The following is a 14,114-nucleotide window of genomic DNA, read 5'->3' as shown; positions in this document are numbered from 1 at the left end:
TGACATTGTAAAATGATAAATGTGTGTTTTTTTAAGCCACTAAGTTTGTGGTAATCTGTTATGCAGCAACAGGAAACTGATAAAATAGGATTAGGCAGAGGAAGAAGTGACCAACAACATGTTTACAACAGAGGCCTCAGCCAATCTTTCAGGGAGCTTAGGAGCTGAGATTGTCCCTGATTGAGACAATGTGGCTGGGCCTTTGCATCTGCACATTAGCCAGTTATGGCCATGAGTGCTGTCTGGGAGAGGGTCTGCCCTTTGGAAAGACAGTTTCCTGGGGCAGGGGGCAATTCCCATTGAAGGACTCAACTGCGAACCTTCAAAAGCCAATATTCCCAGAAGCTGGGGATGGCTACACGGGCCCCTCTCCAGTCCATTGGCTACAGTGTAGCTTGAATGAACATCCAAAATGCAAACTAATCCTGTTGGTTCCTAACATAGAAGTTTTTGTCTTTATTTATTTTTCAATTAAATTTATTGGGGCAGGAAAACAATTAAATATATAATATATAATTTAGTGTATCAATCTGGAGGCGCTTGTCAATTTGTCTCATTGTTGATAATGACATATAATTTTCAGTTCAACATCTTTATAATCCGACACTTGTATACTCTGTTGTGCGCTCACTAAATGGCCTCTTACCATCTTTAGGATAAAGCCAGACTCCTTAACACAGGGCCTGCTGCAGTTTGACCCTCACTTTCTTCCCTCACTTCACCTCACCCCTTCTCCCCTTTCTGTCTCTTTGTCTCTATGTTGTAATAGTTCCCTCACTTCTAGTCCTCTGAACAAGCTGTTTCCTTTACCTGGAACACTGCTCCCTATCTCTCAGCCACGCTTCCAGCTCGTCCTTAGGGTCTCTCTCACTTAAACATCTTGCCTTCCTGAAGGTCTTTGCTGGACCTCCTGGCTATGTGCTCCTAGAATGCCCGGAAAGTTATATTCGTCTGGTTGTACTATAATTATATTTAAATGTGTTTTATGGAGGAAGGAGACCATAAGCAAAGAGTGCCCTAGGGCCCATAAAAGCCCTAATATAGCCTTGTCTCTTTAAACATTTCCACAATCCACTTAAGTTTACTCCCACCTCTAACCAGATAGAATTAACTACTGTTTTCCAACCTCACTATATTTATATATCTTTTTAATTATAATGATTATATTTTATTTTATTTGTTTACATATCTCTCAATTTAATATTCTTTACTCTAAATTTAATATTCCTAGAGGCAGTCTTCGAGTCACTTAGCAGAGTGCCTTGTCTTCTTTCCTTCCCTTCCTTTCTTCTTTCTTTCTTTCCTTTATTCTACAATGGTGAGCAAAATCGAACACAATTCCTGCTGTCATGGAGCTTAAAGTCTCCATAGTCAGAGCTCAATAAATGTGTGCTAATAGACAAGCAAATGAGACGGTGCATGCTCATAGTCATCCCTTCTGAGAGCAACGCCTGCCCCTCTCTCTGCACAAGCAGGAGTTTGAATCTGTGTGTGCAAGATTTATGACCCGGACACTATTTTTACTTGGGAACCGCATGCTCTTTAAAATTACTAGGGCTTCCTTATTTTTAGGAGAGGAATGAGATTTGATCTCTCAGTTGGCAATATGTGATTTACTAAAGAACCATTTTCTATCTTACATCCTGTTGAGCTATATACTCCAGAATAAGGTAGCTTTCCATATAGAATTATTGAAACATCATCTGAATTCAATCAGTGTGTACTAGCAAGCATAATCAAAGACATGCATTCTCGAGAGCATGAAAATTGTTCTTGGTGGGGAGAAAAATGTTTAGCTATTACAATGGTTTATAGTCCTCCAAAGGATTACAGTACATAGATAAAAATATATCATATTAAAATTTCATGGGTGAGCTATTAGGAAAAGATGTCTAAAATGTCCTAATAATGGAAAAAATGGATCAGAAACTCTGATCTTAGATAGATTTCTTATTTATTTATTTATGTGTTTATTTATTTTTCAAAAACATTTATTATGCTTTTGACATTCTGCTAATTGTTTTTGAAATACAACTCAAGGAAGATTTCTTATTTTTAAGGCATGGATAAACTGATTTGATCACTAAATCATTTTCTTCACGGCTGATTCTGATGACGAGGGGGATTTATTTCACTTGCACAGGTCTGCTCCACTAAATATACTTGTCAGGGAAGTTTTCTATGCAGGCAGAGATGGGCTGTAAACTTGACAGTCAATATAACATCAAAATGGAGCTTATGTCTCCTGCCTACTGCCTTTGACAAACACTCTGGGTAATTAGAGAGCAGTCAATCATCAACTACACATTTTATTTTTAATTTAATGATCCCATAATGTGCCACAAGGGAACACATTGCAAAGTGATATGTAATGGAAATAAAATGTTGTAAAGCAATTGGAAAGATAGCTGTCATTCCAGTCTCCAAGTCCTTAGCAAAAATTACAATGAAACTGGAAAGATGTAAGCATCTGAAAACCAAGTAACTACAGAAAAAAATGAGCTGGGATGGTGATATCTGGACTTGTTTCACAGAAGTATTGTAAAAGCAAAAATTTGGGGGGGGGTTGGTATAGTTTTATCTTCCATATTTTCCGCAAGGACTAATATAAAATATCACTATATAAAAGAATACAGTGAGTTCTTGAATTTAGAATGATACGTGATCGGATTCCAGATGTGAATGTCACCAAGTGAAACGTACACACTTATCATTCACGGATAAGGAATAAGAGAGAAAAACAAGGAATAAGAGAAAACACATGGTAAGAACCAAAAAGATTAAAAAAAATCCCTTAGAGTTCAAATCCTCAGTCCTTATTTCAAATCCATGGGGCCCCTTTACATAATATTTTATTTTCCATTTCACATCTTGTTTTCCTTCATAAAAAAATATAGCTAGTTATCTCAATTACATAAGCAAACGCGTGGAAGTTTTCTTCTTTTCTACTATCCTTCCTTTGTTCTTTCCTTCTTGCCTGCCTCAAGAATTTATTGAATGTCCACTCTATGTAAGATATCATGCTAGGTTCAGGAAATATAAACAGAAGAAGAATGTCCTAGAAAGGACCCATTCATTATTTATGACAAGATTAAGTTTATTTCTAAGAATACCATTCTCTTCTAGGGACATTTGGCTTGAATGAATGAACGAATGAACAAATGAGTGAATGAATTCGTTCTAGTCGTTAGTTATTTAGTTATTTTGCTCTTTATTTTTATAGCATTGTTTTAAAAAGTATTTTATATCAATTATGAGTACAGAATAAGAGCCAATTTATAAAGTATTAGTCTCCTCTTTATTCTAACACAGTGGGGGCAGTAGTAAGGTGAAAATAGTTGGTGTAACTCTATGGTGGTACTGGGCAGTAGAGCAGTTTGACCAGTAAAGAAATGACAACTGTGTCCCTACATGTTACCCCTTATATTTTTTGAAAATTAGTGAACATATAATAGTAATATGGATGTGGGGTATTGGATGAAGGTAGACATTTAATCAGATCCAGAGAGAGTGATACTTTTTTTTTTCTTCAAGTTTCTAATGTCCTATGTCCCAATCTGAAAGTAGGTTCCCAGGACAACAGGACCAGGTCATATCCAAGTCTATTGGAAAGGGCGGAACAATTGCTCCTGGGAATGGCATAGAACAAAGGTGAGCACTAGCCACTGGGGGCAAGCAAGCCTGCAAGGTGCCATTGACAAGTGCCTTGCTGTATAGCGAACAAATGGCCCTTATTTGCAAAATTTAGCAAAAGTTCAATTAAGACTCATGTCTTAATTGTTCCTATACTCCACTGGTCATTCTAAAACAGTGGTTTACAGCCCACCGTAATTAGTGAATGATGAAAGATTGTGGCAATATTCAATTCTTATCAAGGTTGCCTTTGAAAACTTATGGGGTTGAACCATATGAAATTGCTGCTATGCAATCACTTTCGATCTATAAAAAATGGCAATTTTCTATGGTTCGAGCTATTAGTTTGTTAGTCAGTTCTTTGGAATTTAAGAAAAGATGTTCCATATAAATATGTCATACATAGTAAGACAGCCTGCAGGCCAGCTCACAGGATCACATTAACTCATGATACAGCTGAAATAATGTACATTTATGATGTAAAATATTAGAAGACAAATTGTTGTAATGCCAGCAATTTAATGAAAACAAACAAAAAAAAGACAATTTAATAAGAACCAGCTTTGATTATATTTTGATTGTCAGTGCTTGAGGAAAAGCAGGTTTTAATGGAAGAATAAGAAAGTACATGGAACTAGTAAAAGGAACTTATACTCTGAAGACCTTTAAAAGACACTGATTCTGGCTAATTAAAAATTAGGTTTATATTCACTGTCTTGGTTTCGCCATCATCAACTTGCTCCCCAACTCTTTGCATTGTGGCTTCTATTCCCATAACCCCAAGAAGACTGCTCCCTCAAAAGTCGCTAGTGAATTTTTGGTTGTATAGGTCACAGTTTCTTGGTTTTCACCCTTCTGAATCTTTTTGACTCATCTACAGTGTAGGGGGCAGCCCACCCCCCACCTTTAATACACTCTCCCTTCTTGAATTTTCTACGATATGGAGAAGTTCAAAGAGAAAGAAATAGGTGAAAAATCGAGTGCTTTTCTTAGCTCTCAGTAGTGAAACAAAGAAGAGAATTGCATCTTGTGCATAATGAAGGCGATGGAGAAAATACTTGGGGCTAATGGTTCTCTTTGATGACCATCAATAGGTTCCTATTCAGAGAAGCCTTGGAGTAAGTGAGCAAAAGTGTACAAGTAGCCATTGTACATTAAATGATCAATTGCTTCTCATAGTAGCAGAGAGCACCAGGGCTAAGGGAATGCATATCCACAACCTCTTATCTGCAACTCCAAATTTTCGAAAACCTCTAAAAATTATTTGGCAGTAACATCTGACCTGAATAGATATAATGTTCTAGATTATCTTTATTTATTGTATTTAATATTTTTGAATGCAGAAATATTCAAATGTTTGGTAATAGGATTCTACTGGGAGTAGATTAATACATGGTATATGCTCAATATTACTTGTACTGCCTGAATTCTAATCCGAACACCACCATCTACTAATTGGGTGGCCCCAGGTGAGCAGGGATTTATAAAGATGGAGAAGAGGCAATAGAGTGAAATAACTAGTCTCCATTTGATGTAAATAGACTAGCTTTAAAAAGAACTAATATCTGCCCTATCTATCTGCCCAAAGGGTTATTTTGAGAATAGAATTAAATAAATAAAGAAGCAAAATTAATAAAATCTGCTCTGCGAATGAAATTTTTATGTATTATTGATATTAAGACTATTTAACTTGAGACCATAAAGGAGAATAAAAGAGTTTATTTAAGTGAAATGCTTTACTTTATAAATTTACATTCATATCTATTATGGCTGAATCTCAGAGGTACATAACCTACCCACCTAGAAAGACACAACCACACGTAGATCTGGTAGGGAGACAGTGGATAGGAATATAAAGTATCTATTTGCATTTTCAACACAAAGAAATTTTTTAAAAACCTACAGAACTCTGCTAGCGTAATTGCAAAGGAAAAACTTCCAAGTACACCTAACTTCTAGCCCCAATAATACCATAATTGTCCCCCAGAAGGTATTGTCCTATATAATCCCTAAAGAGAGAGACAGATACGGAGAGACAGAGACAGAGAGAAACTTGTGGTAACTCAGCTAATTATCCCAGTATTATCTTTAACTCAATTAGGTAATAATGATCATATTTTCAAATTATTATTCTCTTTTTTTTTTTTGAGTCATGACTATCCATGAACCAGTTGACACTTACTGAATCAACAGGCCTACCAATCAATTCAGTTAGAAAACTCTGACTGGATGGACAAACTTTTATTGAATTAACTAGTCAGTATGGTAGACCTTTGTGTATCTGGTCAAATTCTAATGATACTTAGACTCGCTTACATTGAGAGCTGGAGCCTGTGAATTATCTGCCAGGTATATGGGGATGAGTCACTTATCCCATTTCTTTATTTCTTGGAGCTCTTACAAGCAGACTCAAAGGTCCCTGGGAGGACAGGGCCATAAGCAGCAGTGGAACAATTCATTCATACAATAAGCCTTGGGCTTTTATTCAGTACAGTTCCATGAACAATCTAACATGTTTTTTGAAGAACTAAAGAACATTTAAACTAATGAATATAAGAACTAAAATCTGCTTGCTCAGGAGTGACAGAGGCTTGTCAATGTTAATATCTTTGCCATCCTTCCAAGGGTGATTGAGGCTCATATTAAATTCTCATCACATGCTATAGTATTTGCTTGCTAGATTATCATCTGCTTAGCCATAAAGGGGAATACCAAGGTTCATTTTAGTTGTACAATGATCGCAGAAAGCCTCAGGTTATAGTTTCAAACATAATGCTTTGACAGCACATTCCAATCGATCAGCAAATAAAATGCTATTTACAAAATCTCTCCAAGGATTATACCAGACTCCTTTGGCGGGGAGAGCAGGAATTGAGGGTGTTGTGTGGGCTAGAAATCAGTGTACCTTGTAGTCTTTCTCATAGTTTTGTAGTTCTTTTATTCTTTGTATTGAGAATCCAGATAAGTGCCTTACGTATATCTATGTATTCCAAGATACATAGAGAATCTTGGAATACATAGATATACGTATCCAAATAAGTGAGAATCCAAATAAGTGCCTTACGTATATCTATGTATTCACCATTTCCCTGCCAGATCTATACTTCTTTCCAGATGGATATGTTGTCTTATTTCTATGATTTTTAGTCATTATGGATATGAATATTTATCCATATAGTACAATATTTTCCCTAAATAATTTTTTTCTTTTCTTTGTGGACTGAAGTTTCAATATCACTTCTTACAAAAATCATAAAAGTTTTATTCACAGGGTTCATTTCATTCACTATTTTTTTTTACTGATTTTCATGATTTATTTCATTCAATAGCAAGTATTACTAATCCTATTGAACAAAAGAAGAAACAGACACTAAGTGAATTTAAATATCTTGCCCCAAATCATACAGTGCTTAACAATGTTCATACGTTGAGTTAGAGAATTTATAGTGACTGATTCTTTCAGTTTCCATGTTTTAATTACCCTGTTCTACTTTTAGCTTATTTCCATTTAAAAAGTACTTTGTCATCAATTCCTCTTCCTAGAATGGATCGAACATGTCATCTGTACTGAACATTACATCTCCAGTATGTAGTGAGACCAGTGCATATACGTCCATATACATATACATGTCTAAACGGGATTAGGTACTTTGTGCCCAAATGCCTTGGCAGCTTTGCTACTGGGAGCAGGTAATTTACTATTCTGCTTGGCCCTGATTCATACGTGGAGAGGTGGAATCATGACCACGCATCAGTTCTTGAGATCCCTATATTCATAGCACTATTTAGATCAGGGTCCCTTAACCCTCAGCACTTGGTATTTGGGGCCGAATAGTTCTTGTTTGTGGGGAGCTGCCTTGTGCATTGTCCCCAGACATTGCCAATTGTTCTCTGGAGGCAAAATCATCCTGGTTGAGAAACATTGTTCTGTATTACTGATCTGGATTTTCTTTGAAGAGAACAAAATTACTGCTATGTCATCTGAGGTTGTCACATGTGAATCTATGATCTCTAATTAGTCTCAATTCCTGAACATTCTCACCTTACTAAGAAAAACATAGCTTTTTACCAAGGTAGAGTAGAGTACCAATGGTCTCTCCTCAGCGAAGATCATAATAAGTGCAGTATAAGAAGTATAAGGAGAAAGTCTGTTTATAACTCAGGCAAGTTTGATGTCATTCTAGGACCATAGCCATATCTTTCATGCCTTTTCATGCCTTGACTGTCTTCTCTTCCAGGCCTGCAATAAGAATTCTTTCAAAAAGTTCTTTCTGACCACAAAGAGTGTGAACTTGAAGCCAGACTGCTGAGATTTGAATCCCAGCTCCATTGCCTTCCAGTTTCGTGATCTTGATTCTGTGCCTCAGTTTCTTTATCTAGAAAACGAAGATGGTGCTATTGCTTACCTCAGAGAGTTGTTGTGGGGGTTAAATGAGGGAGCCTATGTAAAGCAGTTAAACTCTGCCTGGCACGTAATAAGCATTCAACAAAGTTTGGATGTTATTATTATTACTGTTATTAGTACTATTAATCTGTATGATTCAGAGTCTCATCTCCTTTGGATAACCTACCTGTCTCCTTGAGCCCATTCTAACCTTCTATTTCTCGGAAACCATGAAAAGTTTTGTAATCTTACAAAACAGAGTGCATTTACATCATCTTTTATCTGTGTCATCTGAGTAAATTTTCCCACCAACACAGGTTGTATGAGCCAAAGATTATGTGTTCTACATGATTTGCACTCTCTCATCCATCTCATTTATTGAGTAAGCAGTTAACACTGTTTGCCCTCTCTTATCTGGTTATATCATATATTGTCAGTGGGTAGAGGCATCAGCATGATATCAATACTAAGGTAGAAACCCCCTTCACACCAAGGCACAATTCAGGAAGATCTTGAAAGTTCTGTCTTCTGTGCCTGAAATGTATACAAACCCAAATTCATGGTTGGAATAAAATTTCTACAGAAAATGGGTGGAATAAGCACTACCTATATTACCTATATGAAAGATACCCCTTTCTACTTCCTTAAGGCATAGCCAAGTTTAGTTGGATATCTGCCATTCTCCAAAACAAACCAGATGTAAATCTTGATTAGACTAAGCCAATTATCCAAGACCTCTAGGGAAGCTTCCCTTGTCATTAAAAAATTCATTAAAAAGGAGAGATTCACAGAAAGAAACAATTCCTCTTTTCCATGTTGTCATTTCCAGATGTGATGCCTGAAATGAATGTAGCCATTTTTGTGACCATGAGAGAAGCCTTAATCACAGCAGAGGTCAACGTGCTGAAGGTAGCACAGTGGAAAGATGGAAGAAACCTGGGTCTTTGATGATATTATTAAGCCACTAAATTAACTAACTCTGGATTTAACCTATCATGGTCTTTTATTTGTGTGAGTTAATGCTTTTCTTATTGTTTAAGCCATTTGAGTAAGAGTCTTAGATGCAGCCCAAAAGCATCCTGACTGAATAGATAATTTAGAAAGACCTTGGTGAAATTATTAAGAGAATGTATCAGTTAGCTTTTACTACATTGAAAGCCACCCCAAAACTTTATGGCTTGAAACAACAGCCATTTATTTAATTCATGATTCTATGGGTTGACAGTGTTGTCTGGGCTCACCTGAGAAGTTCTTTTGGTCTCAGCTGCTCTCACTCACGCATCTGAAGCCAGTTGCCATGGAGATTGGAGGCTGCGTGTTCTAGAATGGCCTCAGCTTGGTTGTCTCATCTCTGCTTCAGTGATCTCTCGCTTTCCAGGAGTTTAACCCAGGCTTGTTTACTTGGTAGCTATTTGGCCTTCAGAGAGAAGAGGAGAGAGAGGAGAGGAGAGGAGAGGAGAGGAGAGGCGAGGAGAAGAGAGGAGAGAAGAAGGGAGGGTAGGGGAGGAGAAGGGAGAATGGGAGGGGAGGGGAGGGAAAAAGAGAAGAGAAGAGAAAAGAGGTGGAGAGAGAAAGCAGATTCTTGAGGCCTAGACTCAGAATTGGCCCAATATCACTTCTGCCACATTCTACTGGCCAAAGCAGATTCAAGAGAAGGGGAAATACATTTTATCTCTCGATGGGAGAGACTGCAAAGTCTCATTGTAGAGGGTGTTGATACAAGGAGGAGTGAAGAAGTAGTTTTGTAATCTACTACAGATATCTTATAGTAAACACTTACAAAGCCTTCTCCCTAATTAGCTGAGCGTTATGGTAAATAAGTGGGTTAAAATGTGGGTACCTCCACTTTTGAATTGGACTTGGGCTCTTTAGTTAACCTCTTTAAGTCTTTATTTATACTCCTATTAAATGGAAATTATAATAGTTTCTTATTCATAGGTTGACAGTGAGGATTCAAGAAGATAATGCTTATAAAATGCTGAATACAGTCCATCACATATAAATATCAACCATTATTTGTAATCTATAAAGATGAGCCCATACTCTCTAGTAATGCCCTAGAATTCTCTCTCTTTTACTCTTTCTCATCTCCACTCCTCTCTTTGTTAAACAAAACTTAAGTAATTTTTATCTGTTCTGCCATTACCCATCACCCCATCATTATTCTAGTTGGCAGCTTGACCATGGCATCTCCATACCTGCCAGAAGCTCTGTGCCCCTGGTGGAGCTCTTCAAAGTGCTGGATTGCTGGCACCTAATGCTCACTGATGGGTCTAGCCTAATATTTTCCTTTGTCTTTGGTCTTGTTACCTCTGATTTTTGATTACCAGCAACTTTCTCCTTAGAAGAGTGCCAGGGTTGACATCCCAAAAGATTAATAGATGAAGATTTTTGCCCTCTTCCACTGTTTCTCCAGTTTTCCAAGGAGAATGCTACTTTTGAACATGGATCCAGACTCCCTAAAATGTCTCTTGAGTATCCCATGCTCCTAAGCATCATAGCTTTTCCAGAAACACCTTATGGAAGTATTGGAGCTATCCCTGAATTTCAGGTTCATATTGAATCTGTATGAAATTTGGGCGTAAGGACTTCTTGACCAAATAAATTCAAAGAAGATTCTGAATTGTCTCCTAAATAGCATCAATCTATCCAGTGAGCTGTAATTGACTTCCCAGCTAATGTTAGGGAGATTCCAGTGTTAAAACAGGAGAGGCAGAAAGAAAAAGAAGCTTTGGACAACATCAATCACAAAATCCAGTGAAAAGGCTGAGCAGAGAAAGACACTCAATATGAGAGTTCCTCCAAGTGTTTTCTCAAGTTTTCAATTTTCTCAATTGCTTAGTGATGTCATCCTTGCACAGGTTGCTGACGTTTTGCTTAATCTTATGTAAACCAATATTAAAATATTGGGAATCGCTGAGATCCCAAACTAACATCTTGTAGCACAATGGCGTTATCCAAATTCCAAGGCCATGACGCCTTGATTCCTTTATGTATGGAATTCAAATTAATATTATCAATCTCTGCCACATTCTGACTACCCCCAGAAAAGATTTATGCTGCCCTGGGATTTATGTTATATAGTTTCTAGTCACTGAACATATTTCTCAGCCCAAGAAGATTCCTGAAGAAATTGAAGACAGGCTGGCAAATATTAGCAAGGTCTTTAATGAGAAAGAACAAAGTAATAGTAAGGCTCTTACCCAATTTAGCTTCTAGTTTTCATACATTCATGGTGACATTACATCTCCTGTATCATCAAAATCCAAGAGATTTTGATTTAAAATATGGTAGATTCTGAAGCTTCGGAAAAGTTCTTATCATTTCAAGTGCATATATCTATGTGGGCATGGCATTAAAACTTTTACCCTTCAATTTTTGACTTCCAGACTGATCCTCCTCGAAGCTCAGATGTTAGGCGCTTGAGGATTTGCAATGTGATTTATCCGCTCCCATCTCTGATTTTGGGAACTAGAGTCATTGTACTTTCCTCCACATTTCCCACTTGCTTGGGTTCCAGAGAGAGAGAACAAAGGAACCCTACAACCAAATAAACGTTAGCATCTTTGGGTAGAGTACCAATCCTGCCGGATAACCTAGAAAAATCTTCAAAGCTCTAATTAAGCTCCCTTCTCTAACTAGTAAGCTTACTTCTGAGCCTCACTCTCATCCTCCCAGCTCTTCAGAGCTCTGATGTCTCTAAAGAAGGCTTCCCAGCCTTGAAGCTTGCAATCCTTCTAGCACCACTGGTGTTAATATGCTCTTATCTGGGACATTGTGTATCAGAGGTGGGAACAAACGGAAAAGAGAATTCTATACATTGTAGAGTCATTATCATACACTCTGCTGTGCCATTCTGTCTTTGCCATGCCATTTTTTCTCTCTCCAGACTTCTGGAATATTAGTTTTGTAATGTAGTAAACTATGAAACAGTCAAGCGTATTGACTTTATTTCTGGATTCTCATCATCATATTAATCATATATTCTACTTTGAACTGGCCACTCGGCCATCAGTTATGAATCAAATATGTTACATAGAAATTTGAGGTAGCATTATCATTTCATGGGGCATGGAAATGGAGCCTCAAAGGGTAAACAGAGTTCTGGGTCATACTTGCCAGAGACTCCTAAAGGTCTTGTGATGCAGAGTTACCTTACTTCTCTACAACTGTTGTTGCCTAATTTATTCTGAAATAAACACACCCATTCCAATACCAGAGTTCTTATTAACAGGCGTGGCACCTCTAAGAACTCCTGATCATTATGATCTCATCCTCATTCTCTTGATACACTGCCATGTGGGAGCAAATGCATGCAACATGACTGCCAGAGCAGCTTTTCAGTTTAGCTGGTATTCTGGCTTCTGAGGTCACTTAGCTGTCTCATCTTTGCCGAAGTTAATGGCTGGCTATGAGGGCCATCTTTAACAGGAACTGCTCAAGGAATGGCTTGGACTTTTGATGGTACTGTAACCTTTTCAATTCGGAGCACACAGATTGTGGAATAAATGAGCACAGCTGGAATAACTAGCTCTATGTTTTGCTGACTCAGATCAAAGAGTATGTATACCTCCTGACTCAACCTAGAATACTTATTTTTATAGAATATTTTATACTTACTTTCTAGAGTACTGTTATGGAACATTTTATTTTGATATCCCAATTAGAACAATATTTTTCATAAAAGAGTAGATGAATAAATTTAATAAATTTTTTAAAAATAAAAATTGATGAATTCCTATTACTTTTACTTCACTCCCTAACACCGAGTTTCACAGTCACCAATGAGCTTTGTCACCATGGCAGTTTTGAGACAAAGATGGTTCATAGAATGCCAGAGGATCCCCACTTCTCTTGCCTAAAACTTTGACTGTGGGTTGAGCTATCTGGCTCAGGGAAAAGACTGACCAGTGTCCAATCCTTGCCTTTCTACTTATTAATAGCATGACCTTGGAAGAAGTGGCTTGATGACAGTGAATTCATTTTCTTCATCTATAAAAAAGTGGTAACAATACCTTTCTTACACAGTCATTTGGTGGATTCAGTGATTTAATACATGTAAAGCATTTAGCCCAGTGCCTGGATTATAGTAATCATGCTAGTTTTCCTACATATCTTCCATCGGATTAACTCAAATCATACCTTCCAGATCACATCTTGTTCCAGAAATTCTACCTTTTCTCAGTTGATACTGATTTCTATCCATCGTGTCCTGTAGACAGGCAAACAAACAGAAAATATGTGTCTTATTAAAAATGAATTATGCCACATAGAGGGTCTACCCTACTCCTCCTCTTTACTACTGGGTTTATATACAATGTCTTCATTCAACAGATATTTATTGGGTGCCTATAATGTGCCATGCATTTTCCTAAGCATCTGGGGATGTAGTAGTGAACAGAACAGAGATAAAACCCTGCACTCTTGGAGCATATATTATACTGGGGAGAGATAGACAATAAAGAAATAACTAGTAAAACAGATAGTTTTCAATATAGAGTAGTAGATGGTGGTCTAAGTACCATGGAGGAAAATAATGGATGAAAGTTGTCTAAATAGTGTCAATATATGTTCACGTGGTGGTGGTGGAGATCAATTTAAATAAGGTGATCAGGTAGCTTGAGCTCCACTCCTTGACTCATTAAAAAAGGAGTACAAATTAGTAGTTGATAGATGGTCACAGAGGTAGGGAGCACAGCATAGGGAATGCAGTTAGCATTAATGTATTGGCTAGGTGGAGGGTCAGGGGAGAGAAAGAGCAATGTCGAACCAATGTACTGTATACTTGAAACTAATAAAATAAAATTAAAAAATATATATACTATCAACTAAAAAATATATTTTACAAAGTGTTATTTGCATCAGTATGTTTCCAGAAAAGAGTGGCAACTTTTTCCTTATGTGGTTTTTGTACACATTAAACCGTACTGGACCATTTAGTATTGAGTCGTAGCCTCTTTTTGGCTTTGGGGAAGCATTTGAAGTGTGACTATGGTTTCAGGGCTTTTGAACAAGAGCTCTTCAATGAATCACAGAATGTCGTGGTTTGGAAGGAGAACTTAAAGGTCTCATTGCTCAACACACCTTTCTCCCATTC

General features: G+C 37.3%; 1 protein-coding gene across 1 annotated transcript in view; it reads left to right on the top strand.

The window, feature by feature from the left end:
• The window catches only part of ACE2 (angiotensin I converting enzyme 2), a 76,990-nt gene that overhangs the window by 11,814 nt on the left and 51,062 nt on the right, over nucleotides 1-14,114 (top strand). The gene's annotated exons all lie outside the window — the stretch shown is intronic.

This window comes from Pteropus vampyrus, unplaced genomic scaffold (assembly GCF_000151845.1).
Source record: "Pteropus vampyrus isolate Shadow unplaced genomic scaffold, Pvam_2.0 Scaffold81, whole genome shotgun sequence".
Lineage (NCBI taxonomy): Eukaryota > Metazoa > Chordata > Mammalia > Chiroptera > Pteropodidae > Pteropus > Pteropus vampyrus.
This window is presented reverse-complemented; position numbering and strand designations above follow the sequence as displayed.